Consider the following 20,895-nt stretch of genomic DNA (forward strand, 5'->3'; position numbering starts at 1 on the left):
TGTAATATAGAAAAGGCACATTCTTTAATCAGTAAAGAGCAAAAAGCTGTGGCGGCACGTAGGGGTTTAAATCGCGTTATGTTAAAGTGAATGTCTCTGTCTTTGAGTGTTTGCGCCGCGGCCCTTGTCCAGATAAAAGCTTCTCCATTGCACGAAAAAGCACTCACTCCAAATATTGATTTGTTACTTCGCTACTAAAATAGGATATAGGTGTGTCTTCACATTCTTCTAGAAGCGGAAATGGACAGATTTCTTCCATTTCAGTCCATGTCCATCCGGTTTGTTTTAAAAGTTGTCTTGATAAACAAACAAGTTTTCAATATAGAAATTTTGACAATACAGCTTTAGAGTATATACAGTGTATGTATGATATAATTTACCAAATACAGTTTTTATTTAAAATGTAAGTTTTGAAATCTCTTATTCTCTGTGTTGTGTATTAAGCATTTTTTTCGAGTTAGCCGTCATACCGATAATATAGCTCATAAATATTGTTTTCTCTAATATATTTATATTGTGTGTGAATATCAGAACTTATATCAATAATACATTATTGTAAAATATTAATAAAGATTGCTGATATATACGTTTTACATATAAAAAATCACAATCAACTGTTAATATGTTTTTTGGAACATGATTTAGATATTAAGAAGTTATATTCCATATTTACATATTTACATATTATCAGTTCTTAGTACAAATAAGTACTTGCAGAACCGGTGAAAGCGAAGCGGGACACGGGCGGTACTTACGTCAAGCTTAAATTAACTACTAGGTACTTATTTAGGAACGTAATAAAAAAAAAACTTGTCACGGCAATTAGTATTCCGAATCAAAGTGACGAAACAAGTAGTAAAGAGTTGGTAAATAACTTAATTAAATATAAATACAAAAAACGGACTTGGTTATGATTTTTTTCCAAACACATTATACATAATTTAATATAACCATGACCTTGCTAAAAATAAAAGTGATATATCGCTCGCCAATTAAAGTATTATGAGTTTCGTTAATGATTTCTCATTTGGGCAAACACGTAAAGAATTTCCTTATAAAAATAAGAATTAAAGGATTTCTTTATTAATATTGCGGGGCACTAATTGCAGGGTAGGTAACCTTCATTTAGTCGTGACGCCCCTGTTGGAGGCCGGCCAGGGCCGTATGTAGACACGATAATAATGTACCTCGCAAGATTGCAATTATAACCTTCTATAAATTTACCCCTTAACCTAAACACAAATATACTAGCAAATCTCCGCAACTTACTATATATATACTGTAAAGTTTAAAAACTTTCCGAGGTATTTTCTTGTACAAAATATTTCTCTATTATTATTATTCTGCAATTGTTAAATTAATTTACCGAATATATAAAACGACTTTGATTAGTTTAATTAAAAAAAAAATGCAAAATCTCATAAATCATTTTGAGGCAAATGCCGTCTGATATTAATGTAACTTGTCATTTTGTTCGGCAGTTTAATAAGAGATGTTGAATACGACTCTGGCAGGCAATTACAGTACCTATTACTTATTAACTTTCAACCGCCCTTAATGGTTTCGGTATTACAGTTCAAGCGGAATGTTGCTTTGGTTACATGAACAGTTTCCTCTTAATTAAAGATGTTTAGTAATAATTTTTACTTTTAATTGAAGTTTGATATTCTTGACCTTAATAAAATAAAATAATAGGTTTACTTTTATTGTTAACTTTTTCAACACTAAATTTTGTACTAAATGTTGTATATACCATAACAGATATTTGTGTATTTCATAAAAAGATAAAAAATGCTCTCAAGCTTAAAGCTTTTAAAAGGATATAAACGCAATGACTTTATTGCTAAATTGCTTTAGTTAAATAAACCCGACCAAATCGAACCCACAAAAAAGTTATTAGCGTTATATATTATTCAGAGAAAGGAGACGAGTTATTACCTTTTGGAAATTTAAGAGGTCATTACTGATTTTTTGCACTTAAAATTTCAAAATTTCGAAGATTAAAAATATTTGAAGTGTTTTTGTAATCACTATTAATAAAGAAAATTGTTACGTCTTAAAGCAATAACATTGGCGAAATGTTATCATCAACGCTACCGTGTCAAAGGAGTTGCACCGCGCCTCGTAAGTGGCTACAATAAACCTCTCGCTACATTAAGCTTCCGCTATTGCGCCGTTAGCGAGATAACGAGACCCAATGCCCGCACCGCACATAATTTATACCGTCCGAGCTCGTTAAAAACTTATAAAGACGCACATTGTTAGTGCGGCCAATATTCGCGGTTATCCTGGGATATACGACCGGTCTAACGACTGCACGCTCCATGTGAACCATTGCAACAACTAGCAACGAACAACTAATAGCCAACGAACAAAATTATCGGACTCCGCATCGCCTTGTAGCCCAGTCGCTTAAACTTCTTTTACTATACCTAATCTACTATTACTAAAAATGGAACTCGTTAAAAATCGTTGGAAAGTGCTTTTTCAATTTTATTGCAAATGATTACTACAGGTCCAATGTGTAGCTGCATAAAGAATCAGTAATGGAAAATCCATGTGCTGATCCAATCTGCCAAGCTTTTAGGCCGACTAGCCGAGTGTTTCGTTTTACACTCAGTTTAATATGCGAGCAATTAAGGAATGAGTTAAAAATGCAGCACCCCCATTCTATTGACGCCTTTGTACTCATTTTATTTAAAAATATAATAACTGCACTAATAGTGCAGTTATTATAAAGTTATAATCAAATTTATTATACGCTATAGATTTTAGTGTATACATCAGTACTTGTTTATCTCTATTGCTAAAGAGCACTTAAATTTGTATTTCCTATTTGATGTTGTAATAAAACACAAAATAACTTTATAAGCTTTGCAGTAATATCGATTAACGAAACTGGGTAGGTTTGGCGACGCGGTCGGGCGGGTGTGGATCACGGACTCTAAACACAAATCAACAGCGATTCTCCATTTGTTAGACACGGGAATGTAATTATGGCCGGAACACTTAGCGGGCGGCGCGGGGACTGCAGCGCACGTCATTCAAGCTTTTAGTTCTGCTCGACAACGATACTTACTTTGGAATGGTGGTGTATGCTCAAAAATACATTCGTTCGATTGCTTGCCAAAAAACGGTACCGAATTTTGTATTTTTATAACATTCTAAAAGGCGTTATAATGTTTAATGTATAACTATATTTATAAATCGAGGGAATAATAATGTAATTTCAATTTGTGTAATACTATTTACATTTTCAAGTCATTTAAATAAACTGGTTCAGTTTTAATTGCTAGCAAGAGATTGAGATGCCGATGATGCAATTCCGCATAAAGTGTAACTACACTATCATTAAATCGAAAGAAAACTACAATTATTTACTACAAGTTTACTTTTACCGACGGTATTATATTAATCTATTAATTGCTTATCGCTTGTAAGTTATTGTAAGTAATATTAGTGTATTTAAATTAAACGATACGTTAACAGCGTGCGAGCTAAGGCAGAAGTGCTGAACCGGTGCCGTGACACGAGTTAAACTAAATTAATAAACTTGCAGCAGTCTCCGGCTTTATTAAAAAACACTCATTAAAGCAGAGAAAAAGTAGGTAAAGTCGCCGGCGGGGACAGCGCCGCTAATTGCGCCGCCTTTATTGCTTAAATAAAGTTTTAGTGGGAAACACAAGTTTTAATTAAAAATGTGAGAATAGTTTTTAATAAAGGACGGACTCGGAGTGCGAATATTGCGAAACTTTAAGCGATACGCTTAGCTTACGGGAAGTCCGGTCATATTACGTCTTGCGCTCGAACCTATTGACCGTAGGTTTGCCTTTGTCTTGAATGTAGCGCTTTAGAGCAATTTATGCTTATTATAGGTCAACGAGTGGAGCTACCGTAGGATGTTTACGGTGCTGTTTTCAATATATGTATGTATATATATAGAAAGTTACTCTTTTAAATTACTTAGTTATGACTCCATTATTTCTGTTATTTCTTTAATAAAAGATGATGGTCTATGGCAAAAAAGCAAAATATTTCAGTGTACTTATTTTTGTTTACGGTGATATCATTACTATGCATCAATATAAATGACAAATAGCACGAGTAACAAGAGAAACTAATAATGGTTGTGATTTACGCCCGCCCTTGTTATTACGACTCATGCGAAATGTAATTTCGGCATACTGCGTGTAGTGTGGCACGCACACATTGAACAAGCGAGTGTGCAATACGTTTAATAAAGGAGGGACGCGAAGTAAATCCTTCAATTTCGCCGGCACACAGCGGCGTATTCTCGTTAACCGTGGCAATAAGTTAAACGGGCGGGCGGGCCGGTGGGCCGGTGCCGCGCGGCCGCTGCGCCGCGCCGAGCCTTCGTCCGCTCCAGGAAATTAAAAAAGGTCTTGAGCCACAACGTCGAACCGCGGCCTTTCGCTGCCACGTATTCGCCATAGCTTTAGAGACACTAATTACCTCGTGTTACTTGAAATGGAAAAACGATTAGGTGACTGGTTACTGGATTTGGTTCTCGATAAAAGAATAAAAAAATGTAATTACTTTATTATTCATTATTAATTATATTATTGAATACAAACTCTATTCGTTTGTATAATATTTGAATGCATATAGTATACTCAAGGAATATTAATACAATAATGTCAATTTAACTTTCTGCATAATTCTAAAACACAAAGCCTTATATGTATAGTTCTAAAGAAATTACAAAAAATATAAATGATTGCATAATTTTAGTGCAATATACGTAATATTAATATTTCAGTTCGTCATTTCAATCAAAGTTAGTTTGGTGCGAACTTAGTTCAGCAAGATTGCTTCATATCGAGGTAATATAGGCCGGGAGTAATATCTCTCTAACAAAGAATACACACGTTCCCTCCCGACTTGACTGCACTCCCAATTAGATGTTCGATGAAAGTGTAATCAGACGTTGGCCGGATCCGGGACGTAATTAAACGGCGCAGGCGAAGAGTGATTTATTAATAGAAAAGCTCGAGCCGTAATGAAATACTGAGCGGACAATGGCGGCAAGGGCGGCCCGCCCGGGGAAATTAAATTCTCAGAGACGTTGCTCGGACACTGGACATACACTTGCCGTTTCTTTGCGGCTGCCGTTGACCACCGGTTGCTTAATAATGTACACTGTCCGGCAGCTATCGACTCTACTACTCACAAGCGGCTACCTATCGTGGGGACGTATGGACGAGCATAAATTTGTCGACGAGGGAATGTAAAGAAGATTGGTTTTCTACGGAAAAGGGTATGGAGAATGGGGTGGAATTGAATTTAGGCTGGTATTCACTAGCGATGGAATATTATATTCTTAGTGGTTTGTACAATGTACGAATGGAATAAGCCCGGCTTATACATTTCAATAATTACACTAGATTTATTTGATTAAAGGGTTCTTTAAAAGCAAAACGTTTATCAATGAATCAAAGAGCACACACCTGCAGACTGTTTACTAAAGGTTTTAAAGCTGTTGTTGGTGTACTTTTCAAATTAAAGCATTAAAGTGTTCCGACCCCATCATTATATTAGAGTGTTGTTCCATTCCACCCCGTTTTCTGGCGCCCGCCCTTAGCACTGCGCCCGAACCACGACGTCGTGTCGGCCTTCTTTCGGCTGTCGCTCGCGCTCGGCTCATTCCGCCGCAAGCTCCCGTTGAGAGTGGACGTGTTATTTTGCCTCTTCTGAGCAGCAAACTTTACACGTGTTCGTTCATTAAAAACATTCACGATATTTTCTTAAAATTATCGTGAAACATTTTAATAGACCGAGGCGATATCAACGTTAAGACCGTCAGCTCGAGTGCGTTACTAGCTGCTATTCACTTCATAATTCGGAAGCGATAGAGCCTATAAATCGTATTCAAAGTGACAATTTAAGTGGACAAGCGAAATTTGGTTTAGTGTTTTAATATAATAACTGTGAAATTGTTGTTCTGGATTTGAAAGACACGTTGAAAACGAGCACTTTTAGTTGAAGTGTGTATATTTCAGCACAAGACAACATCTGTAAAGGTAAGCTTAATATTTATTATATTACCTTGTAGGTGATATAAGGTGAAATATTAATAGAATAAAAGTTTTTGTCAGTTATGTATACAATATTGAAGCGTTTAATATGTGTACTTGATTTTGTTTATATGACAATTGATGTGTTTGTTTATTTTTTGATGATTACTATTTCCTTAAATATATTTTTATGTTAAGTCATGTGCTTCAAAGATTAGATTTTCTTGCTCTCATTTAATTGATTTTGTTGAATGGATGTAACTAACTGCATGCTGCAGTTCAATCGTTTCCAATCGTGATGTTACTAAAAAATATGAATAGGCTTACTTTATTAATTTATAGATAAAATTAAAATATCAGAGTATTTTTTACATACAGAAGTAGAAAATTAACATTTAAAAACAAATCCTTTACTAACGAAAGCTCTATGTTATTAATCAGTATAGGTGTACATTAAAAAGATAAGTACATACGTATTTATCTTTTGTAAGTTTTTATTTATGTTTATGCGACTGTTCCTACGACAACATATTAAACATCCATACATACATAGTTAATCCTATATGATTCGAGCTATTAATCATTGCCATTGGGCAGAACTGACGCAGTAATGAACAAATTTTGCAATTGTGTATTTAATAACCACATTAATATTGCATATATCTGATTTTTTTATTGATTAAAGTTTGTTGTCTTTTGTTTTTTATATATCTTGCGATTGGGTAATAAGAAAAACGTATATCTAAATATATTTTTTTGTTAAAGAATTATGTATATGTTGACATTTCTAAAATAAATGTTAATAGAAAAACCAAATAACAAATTAATTAGAAAAAAATCATCTTACATCTAATACCTAAGTTTTCATCGCCACGCAATGAGCAGCGTGGTGGATCGAACTCTAAAATATTCTCCATATGAGGAGAGAAACCCTCTGTACTGTGGCCCACAACAGTACAAAGGCTTTCTCATATCCCAATATGTACGAAGTGTTATTGCTAAAATAATCATTATACCGAACAAATGGAACTTTTATTTAAAAATTGCAATTTGTTTTTATTTCGAAAAATATTATCGCTCATCAACGTAATTTATTAATAAATATCTATTAAGGTATAGTCACATCTAGATATATACATATCCATGAGTAAATAATGACATTATTATTTTATCACACGCTTTACATGAGCAGAACAAAAGAAAAAGCAACAAAGTACGTCTAGTGGATTAGTGACGTCGCATGCGCTCCCATGACCCCGCATAATGACTCGCCACGCCCGTCGCTTGTTATTTTAATTGTTGTGTCTTAATTAAACTTCGTTCTTAGACTCTTTCCCCTCCGACAACACTCGACAACAGCTGGAATCACTTAAACTCAACCTACTGCAGGACAAAGTCTTTATATCGCCTTTTGAAGTTGTAGTTTGAATACAAGATAATTTATTTCATCACGCCGACACGTCCAACACTTGTAAACACTAGCAATCGCCTACTTATGATATCGCGGTCATTTAAGTATTCAATTCAAAAAATTGAACATCAAATAACAAAGATTTAATTAAACTTCTATTTTATGTTATTATTATTAGTATTATAACGATTTTATCGATTATATATCTACACATAATATCCTTAACAAGATTAGGCTAATTAAACAAGCCCATTCTATGTTAAAAAATAATTATTAATTTAACGGCCTATATTTTAATTAATAATGATATAATTTATTAGTGTTCCAATTAATGAAGCGGTCGGTAATTCTAAACTATCGTCGAATTAAATTTAATTAAAATGTGGTCTCAGCGCTATTAAAATGTAATGCATTTAGTCATCATTATTTTAATTGTTATAACATAAAATATTCTCGATTATAACATGTTACCAGAGCGTAATTTAATCGCTTTGAAAATATATCTTTCTGTTCTTGTATTTTTGTCAATACGTTCTTGAACTAAAAATAATACTTGTATATAATGCAATCTATAAGTACTAGATATAAAAGGTGTACAATTGAGGCGGGATTTAGAAAAAAAAGTATTCTGCTTGAATTAGCATTGTATTATTTAACATCTTGTATTTTAACATACTGTTTCCGGAGCCGCGAATCGACGAATGGTCCTAACGAAAGTCAACGACCGTGTTTTGTTTTCAACGAGTTAATATTGCGTATTCTGTAAGTGCTACTATGGCTGCTAAAATATTTAGAATTAATTATACAAACATTAACTAATTAGGTTGCGTATTGTGTCCCAATTATAATTGATTCCATTAAGTAAGCTTTGGCTATAATTGAAAGTAGACAGTTTCTGCACAAGAGGGTAAGGTAATTACAAGATCCAATTTAGAATTGCCAACTCTACACTTTGCTGTTAGTTTGAAACAAAAGCTTAATTAATTAAGTCGAGAACAATTTAGTTCGGAGCCGTAATATTCTCAGCAATTACGCGAAATTCGATGTGTTTTGTAGTCGTCGGTAATTGCCGAGTCTCGGATCAGATTGTAACCGACACTAATACGGCACACATCCATTAATTAAACAGTGAACGCAAACAGAGCTAATTGGAAAATCTAATAATTAATTAAGAAGCTTGAAACTGTCGCTAATTATAATTATTTTTAATTGGATAGTATTCTAATTGGTTCGTTTTATTTGTATTTGTTTTTAAATAATAAAGAGAAAACATATGGTGATTACACACACACGCGCACAAATACATATATATACATATATTTATGTGGAACAATATAATATCATGGATTAATAAAAAAATATAATATGAAGAACATTGTAAGTATCGTAAGTTAATTAGCATATTCATAAATACATATATTATTGTCACTGCCGTCAAATCTGGTAAAGGGTTAGTAGTCAATTTTAATGTATAGGCCGTGATAAATCAGCGGCGGTGTCAGTGAGATGGGATAGGTAGGCGCGAGTAACGAGACACATATCCGGCTGTATATTCCCAATTAGTGAGACGGCGAGCGCGGGAGCGAACGCGGACGACGCAGCGGACGCGAGCGCGGATAGGACCCGCGGCTAGCTGGACACCGCCGCCTGCGCGCGCTCGTTACTCTCCCGCCTCGTTACGGGAATTGTTTGTTCGAGTATGTAAAAATGTGTTTATTTGCACGTACGCTTCAGGCTAAAAAATATATATGAAAAGACCCTTTTAAGACTTTTAATGATTTCCCGGCAAAGGGAAATTGGGTTAGTTATTTTCCCCAGGGTTGCCCCTCGTTAAGTTTTAATGGGGTAGCTAGCTACGACGTAATCAAACGTGCTTATTTAAGTTAACGACGTTTACAGGTTTGTATACTTTGTTGTCAATAGAAGTTACTTAAAGAAGACTGCTCGTAGTTACGCCTTTGTTGTACTCAAATAAAGACTTTTATAAAAAGAGTGAAAATGTACGAATGCCGCAAATAGCGATTTCTATGGAATCATTAATTAAGAGAGTTTTCAGCGTACAGCGCCTAAGGAACATGTTAATAAGTAACAAGCTAGAAACAGAAGAGTTTCCGGTGCGGGCAGTGCAAGTCCCTGTATAGGCAGAACGCCTAATTAATCTTCAGTAAAATGTCGACGTTGCTTGTTTTTGCCAGGAACTCAGCTCATTAGAGCGACGAAGCATGTTGATTACATTCTGTTGCGCTTATTAGCGCAAACTCTCATTAGGGGCCACTATTGTTGTAATTAAACAAGCATCAACGTTTTCGATCGAAACCCTCATATCGACGCGAAATCGCCCCTATCCAATTGTAATACTGCGTCAAGAGGTTCAAGTCGTGACTAGCGATAGAGCTGTGTGAATTTAATTAACAACTCAATAGTTACGCAGAATGAAGGGGGAGTTCTTGTGTTTTCTGACATAATTCCATTGTTATCTATGGTATAAAAACTGAGGTTTGTTTAGAAACAAGTTACACAATTACGCGAACGTACTTGCTTCCGGGCTCCGGCGGTACGTTGTCGACGGGTGTGAGTTTAATTGGAAGACGAGAGCCGGCGGCGCGACTCGGCGCGGTAGTAGCTACCTCCCTAACACTTCTAATTGGCTCGCCAGCACTAACAGGAGTGCTTTTCTCTAAAATGTTCGTTCATCGTCATTACTTATAATAGGGTCTCGGTACTCGACTACACCTGTCCTATTAAATCTGTGTTTACAAGACTTTTAAAATATCAAACAAATGATGTGTAAGCGAAGAAAGAATATCATAAAAGTTTCTAAACATAAAATATGTTGTGCGTCTTAATTGCTTTAAAATTATTTAAGTTATTGTTATTCGAATTAGATACTTTTGATTTATATAGCAGTTCAAGGAAAATAAATAGGTTTAACGTATTTCTAAAGAAATATCATAAAATACAATAGCGTTCTTGATTCATACAAAGATCTCGCGAAGATTGTTTAGCCTTAAAACAGTTTATTAGGATTTATTTTGTACCTACACATTTGTCAGACTTAATTGCCCCGTTTATATTCTTGGTAATATCTATCTGTGTCAGCATTTGATCAGAATTGATTGGCTATAATATGTTTTGATTGTCGCCTCACGTTTGTTGCGCGTGCGCTGATACGACGAAACGGCTGTAAACATTGCTTTAATTGCTTATTGAGATAAATGTATTTGAATAACAATCGATTGCATTTATAAGATCTTAAGTAGAATTGTAAGTAATATTACATACATTAACTGTATAATAATTACGAAACTAATAATAATTCTAATATTATAAATATGTTTCGCATTTTTATTGAGATATACACGTCGAAATGCCTTGTAAAGCTTACAGGTCAAAGTCCACAAGGACTAGTCGAACAAAACTATTCATGGAATCGAAGAGATTAAAGTATAAAGAGTAATATTTACCATCCATGAAACGTGAAGCATGAATAAGAGTGAGTATAGCCATTTGTAAAACTCGACTGGTTTGTGAAGACTGCGTCCGATGCACGATGTACGTGCATCGGTTCTATCGAGAACGACGCGTCGAGGCACACTTCACAGTCCGGATATGAGCGGCTATTTAATTTCCGCGCCGCCAATGATCGTTTGTGTACCTAGTTATATATCAATTTTAAAATTTCTGATCTCGTTCGTTACATGAGATTTTATTATTGGATAGATAAGTACTCATTAAGAACATTATTATTAAGTATTTATTTTGTAAATGAGTAATCAAACCAAATTATTTTTTTGTAAATTTACAAATAGAATAAAAAATGTAAAACTTGAAATATATGCATAAATGTCAGTTTCAAATAAAAAATAACAATAACTTATACTAATAAAATTGAGACGGATCGGACCTACGTTGAAGCTTTACTAAAACGAAAGCAAATGGAATCTTCAAAATCAGATCATAAATAGAAATATATAGTCGAACTTATACGCTAGTTGTTAATCTGTCGCTTCGCTGGGCAAAAAAAGGGGAAAAGATCAACGGAGTTCAAACAATTAATAGTCTATAAGCATCTACAGATGATTCTGCGTCGATTGATCATAGTTTCATATATTCGATACGTACACGTTTCGAAAGAAAATTATACATTATATATAGAAGATTGATACATATATACAGACAATATAAGCAGCTTAATTACCATAAAAATGACATGATTACAATTGAAATCCAACTACATACGTTCAACAGATAGACGGCAGTTCGTTACACGCTAATCCGCAAGTCAGTGGTAATATATGATTCAGTTGAGGCGGCATGATTCAATCGTATTGCACGCCCCGCGGCGGATTTAATTAGCGCTAAGTGAATCGTCGACTGATTCACTACACCAGCGCTTTAAACATCTTCTGAAAGTTTATGCAATTATTGCACGATGAGATTTATTTTGCTTGGTTCTTGGAGAAAGTGCATGTTCATATTTTACCTTTGATTTATTTATTGCTGCAAAATTAATTTGACACGTTAATAATAACCATTTAACTATTCATCGTTTATCACTATTTATTATTGGATTAGAAATGTATTGATGAAATGCTATTATTTATTATTACGTATAGAATTTTTCGTAATTTCTATTTGTGTTTTTTTAATTTTAAAATTACATTTAAAATAGTTCCGGTTAGGTTTTAATAGTAATGTCGATGGAACCGAATACCCATTTTTGCTAAATAAATATTATAATTTGTACTAACGAGATATGATATAATATTTTATACTTAATCACAAACTGATTAAAAATAAAAAGCATTATAAAAAAAATGCAATATACTCATCAAAATATCATTCGTAGATAATATTATTTGTGATACGACATACAAGTATTCAATATTTTTTTTTTCAATGAAAGCGTGCTAAATACCGAACATACCGCGAATATTCGGCCTTAGTAGTTATTACTTATTACATAATGGAGAGAAATTTGTATTCGCAATGAAATACGTTATTTTTAATGTTATACTTTATTGTTCAATACTACTTTGGAAGTACCTACGTTATTTATATAACGTAAGTTTCGCATTTAAATATCAAATCCATAAAGTTTTATTGCTATTGTAACATTGCGACTGCTGCTTCGCTGACCTTTATTGGCCTCAAATAAACATTAGGTTACTGTTTATATTCTTGGTAATGGTTATTTAAATGAGGAGACTTATTTAATTAGGTGTACGTAAATAACATATTATTTACATTTATAAATATGCCAACATTTTTTAACGTACATATAAATTTTAAACATTATGATATAATTACGTTTTTTAAGTCTATAAAATATGTAATCTCTTTTATTTAAGTTAAGTAGGATGTTAATGCATTATCGGGTTAAAAAAAGGATTCCAAGGCAATTATTTTAATAAATTCAGTAATTGCGCGCAGACACTATGGCAAGAAAGCGGCAATTAGGGCAGGTCGGGCACGTCGGGCACACGTTTGCTCACTGATGTTCCGCATCACTCGCTCTGCAAGTCGAACAACATATGTTGCTTACTCGTTGCATTATAGCTCTTAGATACAGTCAACCTATATAAAATGCAACAACTTAGAAGTCGCTTAGTATACAGGTATCGAAGTATTGTTATTGTAGAGTTATGATTTATTACACCATTTTTATTTAATACTTTCATTAAATTTAATAAAGACGATAGAAATAAAATAAAGTAAATATCTTCTTAATTACAACTAAGTAATAGGTAGTATTTAAGAATACTAAAATAATAAAAAAAAAATGTATAATTTCAACTTGCTTTTTTATATATATTTATGCGGAATATTATTCGTACATATATGTAATATTGAATCAAAAATGAAACGTAACTACTTCAACATAGCTTATAAAGTGCAATTCACTATAAGTATTAGATTTCTTTGCAGATTCCCGCCAAGCAGCCGGGACGATCTGTCTTATGCGATAATAATCTAAAGGGTAACAAATATAAAGTTAATGTTTACCTTCTAACAACTCAAATATATTGTTAAAATATTTTGTTTCGATGCGGTGGAATATCTTCTGTGATAGAGTATTTCTTAATGGAGAACCTATATACATTTTTTATGTATCATTTAAAAGCATATTCGTATATTATATCTTAGTACTTTTTACTCGTCGGGGTACGTACCATCGCGGAATGAATTAAAAACCTTTTATCTATTCGGCACCACTCACTCATCATATATTCTACCGCAAAACTTAACTACTTTGTATTGCTGTGTTCCGGTTTGAAGGGTGTGTAAGCCAATGTAACAACAGACACATCTCGATCACAAGCTTGACGGAGCTTGAACGGTTTTAGTATTGCTCATAATTTCTCAGCACCAATGTCTATGTGGGTCACTTCAAAATTTATTACATAATACAATGCATTAAAATGTTATTATTACATAAGTGTATTCAAGTACAAAAAGACTATTAGAATAAAAGTTGATCACAATTTATTTAATCCATATGGCTTTTAAATCAATGTCAATCAATATAAGTAATTATTTTGTAAGTGATATTTAAATCTTGTAAATGTCACATTTATTACCCGTACCTAATAATAAATTTTCTTTAAATATTGCCAAAGAATTAAAATTACACATTATAGGATTTCTCAAAGGCAAACGAAGATTGTTATCATTGATTGTGCTGCACGACTTAATGTTATGGGTTAGTTCTGATGCTAGTCTGTACGATACACTTTGTTGAGTTACAGTAGTTTACTTAAAGATTGACTTGAAAGATTGAAATATAATTCAATTTATATATGCGCTTAAATATTCGAAAAACAAAAAACAAAAACAATAACAAAATACATAAAAAAATACGTAACATAAAATTAATTAACTTAGTTTCATAGCTGATGGCGAAGTAAATTAACAGTCCATGAATATGGTGAATTAATTAAATCACGCGATATAAGTAATCGAGCAAGCATACCTAGTATCAATAATAAAATTGGATATACAATACTTTCTTGCGAAACTTTAAGGTAGTCTTATGTTTTGAGTGACAAATCCAATTTTATTCTCGACTGGCCTCCCGCCGCCCCCCCGCGGACCGATCAGGCCTTATCCAAATTGGATCTTGAATAATAAAGAATCGGGCCGATTGGATTTTATTCCTTAAATTCAATTAGCACACGAGGGTCGTGTGTGTGACTGCAGACGAAAGATAGAGAACATTATCGTATTAAAAGGGATCGTAGGGTTTTGTTATGTTCGAAGGGAGATTTACCCCACAGTAATACCGTATTAGCTTATTATGATTTCATGGATGTCAATGTAAATGTGATGTAAATTTATTATTAAATTTTTAAATTATTATTGAGAACATTGCCAATTAATGATTTATAAAATAATAATTAAAAGAAAGATTAATAGGCTCTTACCTGAACTCGTTAAACCTATTGCATAATGATAAATTGAGGTACACTTACTTACGAGACACCTATCATGTAATATTATTTGATGTTTAGTTAAAACGTACTTAAAGTAGTAGGTCATTTGTTTACTTAAATTATATAAATAAACTGGGAAATAAGTTTTTAGTCATGCAAGCAATTTTCAATTTTACAAGCATTTTATACGCAAGCCTTGCTACAAACAACCATTAGATGTATAAATTAAGACTTAACGACGTTAAATGAAACATAACTTTGCGTGTTCTCTTAGTGGTGTAAGATACGATTTAATATTCATAGTAATCATGTGAAAATATGTACGTGTCTATTAATTTGAGTGAACGCTTCATTCCACCTACACCCCATTAGTATGAGAGTATATTATAATAAATCGCTGTATTATCGCCGCTGCGTTTGACATAAACATCGAAATCTACTTAAAGTAATGGAAACGATTTAATATACTCGCGACCAGAATCAGGCTGCGATAAGACGAGTTTCTTATTTACATACCGTTTTGACGTAATATTTTACTCAAATTTCTAAATGTTTTATGTTTATTACAAACCGTTATAAATTTGTACATAATCAAAAACAGTCAACAAGTTTGTGTAAAATGCAAATATATTGTTCCGACCGAAACTATTTACAGTCAGCTGTAAGATGTAATAATTACGACGTTCTGTTTTTAAATGTCATTAAAGTTATCATGTCAAAAAAAATTACTAATTTTAATATTGATTCTAAATTTTTTATTTTTAAATTTGCTTATGAGAATACGTATGGTTTTTTTTAAATAAATTATGTATAGGCCATAACTGTTACGTCATAAGTTTAACATACAGTCTAATTTAATTAATTTTTAATTTGAGCAGATTATTTTATATGTTATTAAATAATATAACAAAGATTTATTAAGTACGTTTGTAAATAATTAATTCAGTTCAATTCAACTGAATTTTTAGCATCATTATTTTATCTAATATTTTTTTTGAGTGAGGCTCAAGTGGAATACGAAGTTCACCATCATCAACTATAACCATAATCAAAACTAAAATTGAAAGTAAAGTAAGTAATGTAAAAAAAATAGTTAATAGGTTATTCATATTCATACGTTTTAATTACTGAATGTGTTGCAAAACCGGCTAATTGAATCCACATGCTATAACGTTATTATAATCAGTAAAAGGTTTTGCCTTTTCAAGCTACACAAATCACATGGGTAACGTTAAAACGAAACAAAAAAAAACTTAAAACATGCGATGTGAAACATGTGGGAACCTATTTAACAAAATAAAAATTAGCGTCGAAGCGTTCCGTCATTATTTTAGAGTTATTTATTAACTTTTAATTAAAAAATAATAAAAGTATGCGTATAGAGAATAATTTATTCTCACAATTAGAGAGGGCATTATTTTATTCATTTATTAAATGGGCATTGTTATCTTTTAGTGTTGGTTTTTTGGTTTCGGGGAATGCGTGTCATTGTAAGTGGCGCGCGGGTGGCGTAGCGAGAGCGGATGATGCGAGTATTTCGAAGCGGTGGCGTGCGGCGCAACCTTAAAAGCAATATCCGGCACCGTGCGCGTCGTCCGGAAATGAATCGGAAACAGCGGTGTATTAAGCCGCAGGTACCAGCCCTTCAATTTATGAACGCTCGCGGCCATACTACAGCCTTCTCCATGACGCTCTTACTGTTTGGCTTTATATGATATATGAACGATTAAATTCATTTGTAACTGGCACTTATATTCAATCATATGTATAAAACGAAAAAAGATGTTCATTTGAAGTAAGTACAACAATTTATTGGTGATGTTGAGTTTCGTGGAGGACGGTATATATAAAATTATATTCTCTCGGCCTGAACTAACAGAGAAATGAAATAAAGTCCGCAAACAAAAGTTTGCAAATCCAATATGATTTGGCGCGTCGGTAAACATCGGCGGCATCCCGGTGATATCGCAAACGAATAACATTAAACTTTGTATGGATTGAATGTAGAAAACCAATTTCGGTGCTCGGCGAGTGCGAGCCAATAGGATGAGGGTGTCAGAACGCTTTGACAGCTCTCTGATTGAAAAATACGGAAGCCTGTTTATAAAGCAAGTGAGCTCCAGTCCGTGGCCCGGCCAGGCGTTGCGTTTCTCACTTAAAATTATATTTACATAAGTAGCTAAACTTTTTTAAAAGGTTCTTATTTATTATTTGCATAATATACAACACAAACACTTATTATATATATACGATTTATTTTGTTAAAAAAATAGGTTATACGAATATTTACGATAATATCAAATTAAATTCAACTCTTCATCACCGTATTCGGATAAGTTACTGTATTTTATTATTTTAAATAATATGAATAATTTTTCATTCATTTATTTATATATTACGATTAATATTCTTGCTTTGCACTATAAATAAAAATAATATACAATTCATCAGTTTCAAATAGAGCAATTAAATTAAACTTAAGTAGCTCATGTCTTTTTTTATTATTATTATCGCAACAACTTCTCACAAATTCCTTTCGAAAATAAGTATTATTTAGCGCGGCACTTTATTAATTATCACGTGTCTGTTAAAAGCAGCAATTTATGTTATGTCTTTTTATTGAAATGTATGTATTAGCAAGACGATGACATGTTTCCCAAAAAGATTAGTGCTCATGTGACAATGTTTTTCTCAATCTTTTGAGTACTTTATTCGAATCACTTCTGATACCAAATTAACTAACAATTTCATGATAAAAATATTTGCATATAAAATCGAAATCTATTATAGTACAGTTTTCAAAAGCATATCTTTTAAATTGTTGCTAATTTAGCTGTTGCAAATGCCATTGTTGTTATTATACTGTAACATTTAGCAATGTCATCCATATCAGGATTTACGTGAAACAAAGACATACCAGACCTTTTTATTGCTATCGCAAGCATAAATAACTGTTTGTACGTTTGGAACTTTTAAGTTGAATTTGGTATTAATTAATAGTCCTAAATTTAGGACATGAAAGCCATATTATGGACCAAGTTCATGACAGGTTGCGGTGTAATTTGCGACGAACATAAGGAGTTACTTGAAATCGCGTTATGAAATATCTCATAAACAGGCGAGTCGACCCTCGCATCGATATATCATGAATTTGGACATCAGCACTCTGCTATTGGAATTCTGCAGATGATTTTCCTTCAGAATTTATACGAACGCCGGAACGAGCCAATCGTAGCGAGGATTTCGGGATGGGATATGAGCTCAGCGATTCATTTAAAACGGCGAAATTAAATGTCTAGGAGATTACAGTGGGACCATTTGGGGATCACTTAGAGATAACTAAGACGTATATTGAACTGTTCTAGCGAAACTTTTATTAAACCTATATTAAGTCCGTCTTAATTAATCCGTACATTTAATTGGCCGATACGACATGGTTAACACCGACAAGGTTTGTATTTAAAACGGCAATGCATGATAAAAATACATTTCTTAATGAACATTTAATAATACGTTTTGTGGGTCCAAGGTTACAAGGTTAATTGATTACGTGAATAAATAAATATAATAAAGAAATTTGACCTTTTAAATTACATTTAAAAATTCGGAACTAAATTGATCTATTCACCTAGTAGAAGTACTTTCACGCGAGCAACACTAATAATATTCAATATAAAATATATTTTTTCAAGAAATATAAAAATAGCTAGGTTTACATGAAATTACAAAAAAAAAAGCGTATTGTTGCTGTTTTTATTTCCGCTGTACCTTAACTAACTGTAAAGGTTTTGAGAATAAGTCACGTAACTCTGTTGTGCCCAATTGAATCATGTCTTAATTACAAATGGGTGAATATTTAATTAAAAACTTTCCGCACGCGAGCAATTCCTTATTTCCATGTATACGAGATTAAGTCAGCTTCGATTTCGTTCTGTGAAGCCGTCGACATTCGACAAGGGTTTTTAATTGAACGCCGACCCATTGTGCTCGTTAAAGCGATTCGGAGTTAATCACCGCGTTTTTCGTTCAGTAATGGAAGAAAGTAATTATCAATTAACTGCTCGATAATCGATTGCGGTCGGTTATATCCGACAGTTTATCAGAACGTGTACCCACTCTCTCGACGAAATCGAGGAATCAGTACAACAATAAATTTCAAAACTATATTTAAATTTCTAAATCACGAACTATTATCTAAATATTTAAATAAACAATCACTGAACGCGTCATTTTGAATATATCGTTTTTAACGAGGAATATTTAAAAGTTAGAGTTTTGAAACTACATATGTTATTAGGATTTTTGGGTGTGGTGATGGATGGCTGCGTATTTCACGCACAACGCGATTGTGAAAACGAGAAGCGCGTCTGCTGTTGACGTGATATTGTGCCGTGAATTAGCATTGTAAATGCAATCACAGGTGTCAGCCAGCCACTAGCTCGTCGAATTTATGCGTCTTCCGCTCCAAGCGTTGCAACACAACAAATTAATCCGCCTAAGTAATGATCAAACCATCAAACACCCACTTTAATTTGATTTCGTTTTTTAACTTAGTAAAATTAACGCAGGTTTACTCGTGATTGTCAAAATATTATGTACAACTGTAATTAAATAAACCCAGTCTCTAAATTCGGTTGCGGTGTTTAATGCCAACAATGTTATTTATCTTAATACACTTATAACATGCTTTAGCTGCTAAAGTTTATTAACATAGCTTAGTTTGCAACGATCACGCATACTTTTTTGCGGTGGCCTAAAACCGACGTAATAACACATTTCTTTGGTACTGCCTCTTTTGTTATTAAACTAAAAATTAACACAGTAGTAATTAACAAAACAGAACAATCATTGCTGTTGCATGAATAGACATAAATTTGTCTGTAATTAATGAAGAAATAATATACCGGAAAATGATGTGGGGTTAAACCGCAAATTTTAATGAGTGGTTTTTTTGCATGTTTGATTTATTAAGCCATTTTAGTCGAAATCATTTTTATGTCTTGATACATACCTTTATATAAAGGGCTAGTGATCGGTGAAAGAATAAATTATAATTGTCTGGTTTATTGTCGTACACGCGGCAACTGCGTGGGAACGATTTTGTTCTTAATTCGAAAAGTTTATTTCAATAGAGTCCGTTCGGATTTTACAAAATATTGGGTCAAAGTTTACTTCAGTTCGATAAGATACATATATGTTCCATTCGGTCACGAGATGTCGTGTATAATGTAATTACCATTGTACCAAGAACAATTGCGCTTTCAACTATTAAGTTTTGACCCTATACTGTGACTAATAAGGCTTGTAAAGAAAACTCATTGAGAGATCTCATGGGTATTTAATGTTACTGAATGTTACATTTAATTAGTAATTAACTAATTCTTTTTTTAACAAAATATACATATAAATAGAAATATAAATAAATAAATAAATTATTATACCATAACAATAAAGAATTGTGATTTGTTCAAGTCTCCATTGTTAGGTTTACATGAATACTTGTACATAATATATAAACTGTTTAATTTATTCACGTGTTTTAACTAATATGTTTATTAATATTTAGACTAATAAACAGGTTCCTATATAGGTATCTATTTTAGTACATAATGATATATACTGATAACATTTCGTTGAAAAAAATCCAGTAATACACACGGATAGGTTATGATAAAAAAATTGCGAATGCTTAAGTTAGATATTTGTCATATACCAATTAAATAGATGTTTGTTAATGGCGAATATACTTCTGAAAAAAAATGTATTTGCATTTGATTCAAGCGTAAAAAGTAAAAGGTACGTTACCGAATGCCGCGCCGCAGTAACATCAAACGATCTTTCCATACTTCACAGGTCTACACTGACAGGTCGTTTCAAGGACAAATACTAGCACACTTGCTGAGTGAACAATACATTGGATTGAGGACGAAGATTACTAAGAACATGATGCCTCCACTTTGTATTGAACAACTGTAAATTCATTTATGAATACTGAACTCATAAAATGAATCCTGAA

At 32.9% G+C, this 20,895-nt stretch overlaps 1 protein-coding gene across 1 annotated transcript in view; it reads left to right on the top strand.

Moving 5' to 3' along the window:
* The first annotated feature begins 5,649 nt into the window (after nt 1-5,649).
* Nucleotides 5,650-20,895, top strand: part of LOC125077763 (LIM domain only protein 3-like) — a 34,284-nt gene continuing 19,038 nt past the window's right edge. The window contains exon 1 of the mRNA XM_047689806.1: nt 5,650-6,041. The gene's annotated coding sequence lies outside the window, so the exon portion shown is untranslated. The remainder of the gene's footprint in view (nt 6,042-20,895) is intronic.

This window comes from Vanessa atalanta, chromosome 4 (assembly GCF_905147765.1).
Source record: "Vanessa atalanta chromosome 4, ilVanAtal1.2, whole genome shotgun sequence".
Classification (NCBI taxonomy): domain Eukaryota; kingdom Metazoa; phylum Arthropoda; class Insecta; order Lepidoptera; family Nymphalidae; genus Vanessa; species Vanessa atalanta.